The 2,500-nt window shown below is 54.1% G+C and overlaps 1 protein-coding gene across 1 annotated transcript in view; it reads right to left on the bottom strand.

The window, feature by feature from the left end:
- Positions 1 to 2,500, bottom strand: part of LOC135823248 (fibropellin-1-like) — a 33,645-nt gene that overhangs the window by 23,868 nt on the left and 7,277 nt on the right. The window lies entirely within an intron of this gene.

The raw sequence follows: 2,500 nt of genomic DNA on the forward strand, positions 1-2,500 counted from the left end.
GGAACGCTTGGAGATGGACGCCGCTGCTCTTCAAGAGACCCACTGGTTTGGTCAGGAAAACTATCAAGTCCACGGAGCAATGGTCATTGCTTCGGGTCGGCCTGTGCCTGGGGAAGGAGCGTCCAGACGGCGAGGTGAGGGCGTTGCGTTTGTGCTGAGGGGAAATGCGCTTCGGGCCTGGCGCGAAGGGGGTTGTCAACTCGTCGCAGTATCCGCTCGGTTGTTGTCCATACGCTTGAAGTTTGATCTGGCGAGTGGAGAGGTTGAATGGATGTCGCTGGTTACAGCTTATGCGCCAACATTCAACAGTAAGCGCTGTGAAAAGGATGCGTTTTATGACTCTCTGCAGGGAGTACTCAACTCAATACCGTGCACAGATAAATTTGTTCTACTTGGAGATTTCAATGCCAGAGTGGGGTCTGGAGAGCCAGGTGATGATTGGAGCGCTGTGCGTGGCTCACATGGCTTGGGCTGCCTGAATTCGTCTGGAGAGGAGCTACTTCAGTTTCTGGCAATGCATCAATGCTGGATCGCGAACACCTGGTTCAGGAAAAAGCAGGAATTGAAAGGCACTTGGCAGCATCCCAGAACTAAACATGTCCATTGTATTGACTTCATCATCACAGCGCAAGGGAGCCGGCACTGGTGCACTGATGCTCAGGTTATTCGCTCGGCAGAATGTGGGAGCGACCATAGTCTTGTTGCCGCCAGGTTTAGGCTCGGCAGGGTCTTGTGGAAACCGCGGAAATCCACAAAGAGAGTACGATTTGCAGTGCATAATCTGCCCGCAGTGGTTTCGACAGATGCTGAGGGAAACCACCGGAGGAAGGTTGACGACTACCAGGAAAACATCAATGCCAAGATTGATGCAGTGGCGGACGCGGAAACGGTAGACGAGAAATGGAATGCGATGCGGGACGTGGTGACGGCGGCAGCTGCGGACACTCTCGGTCATCAGAGGAGACGGCAGCCTGATTGGTTTACGGAAAGCCAGGACGGGCTGCGGCCACTGCTGGACGCGCGCAATGCATGCTATCGAACATGGATCACTAGTGGCCGGAATCAGGAAGAGTATTCGCGCTACCGTGTTGCGCGCACGAGGGCTCGCGCTGCCACCCGAGCTGCGAAGAATGATTGGTTTGCTGCCATGGCACAACGTACTGAGAAGGGGCGCTTTGACTCGGCGCGCATTTGGGCCGGTATCAAGACCATGCAGACGGCTCGGCGAGGGCTTGTGGGTGTAACTGCAGTCGCTGTGCGGGACGAGAACGGAAATGTCTGTAATTCACCGGCGGATCAGGGCCGCACATGGCACCGTCACTTCTCCAAGGTTTACAATGTTCCAACCTCGTATGAACCTGCGACTGTTGCCACCATTGAGCAACAGGAAGTGTGTGAAGACCTCGCCGATCCACCTACTCTGGAAGAGCTTAGGCAGGCTGTGCGCCGACTACGGAACGGAAAAGCAGCAGGAGGCTCTGGAATCTTACCGGAACTGCTGAAGGCTGGTGGGGATGGCCTCATGATGGCACTACTAGACCTTGTCCAGACAGTGTGGAATGCAGAGCGGGTGCCCCAGGAGTGGGTGGACTGCCAGCTTGTCCCGATACCAAAAAAAGGAAATCTATCCAGCTGTGACAATTGGAGGGGCATCGCTCTTCTGGAGGTGGTAGGAAAGGCTGTTGCTGGCCTCGTCCAGACAAGATTGCAGCGGCTCGCGGAAGACATCCTACCAGACACGCAGTGTGGATTCCGCAAAGGCAGATCTTGTGCGGACATGATCTTCGCAGTGAGACAAATATCTGAGAAACTATATGAACATCGCTGCTCTGGTTTCATGGTTTTTGTTGATCTACGGAAGGCCTATGATTCCGTCACCCGTAAGTGCATGTGGGAAATTCTCCGGAAGGCGGGCGTACCTGACAAGCTGGTTACCATTATCAGCTCATTTCATACCTCTATGTCTGCAAACCTGTCGATCCCGGGCATCGAGGCCGAGCCTATTGAGGTGCAAAATGGCCTTCGACAAGGTTGTTGTATGGCCCCAGTATTGTTCAATATATTCATGTGGGCAGTATTCCAGCTGTGGCAGCGTGAGGTTGCGGACATACCTGAGATTGGACTTCCCGTCTCCTCTAACTCTGGACCGTCTCTCCTTTTCAAACGCCAGAAGACTGACACAATCAACATCCATCGTGACTGTCAATTCGCAGATGATTCGGCACTTATTGCTACAACTCACCATGGTGCCACACTTGCGCTCAGCCGGTTCATGGACGTCGCAACTCGCTTCGGCCTCACCATCAACCTATCAAAAACCAAAGTAATGGCGGTCGGCTTCGGCATTTCTCCGGAGGATCGTCGTCCATTGGTGTTTGGCGGGGAAATTGTCGAGAATGTGCATGACTTTCGCTACCTAGGCTCCATCATCCATACTGGTGGCCGCACCGCAGTGGACACTCGGTCCCGAATAGCGTCAGCATCTAGGGCATTCGGAGCA

This window comes from Sycon ciliatum, chromosome 8 (assembly GCF_964019385.1).
Source record: "Sycon ciliatum chromosome 8, ocSycCili1.1, whole genome shotgun sequence".
Classification (NCBI taxonomy): Eukaryota; Metazoa; Porifera; class Calcarea; order Leucosolenida; family Sycettidae; genus Sycon; species Sycon ciliatum.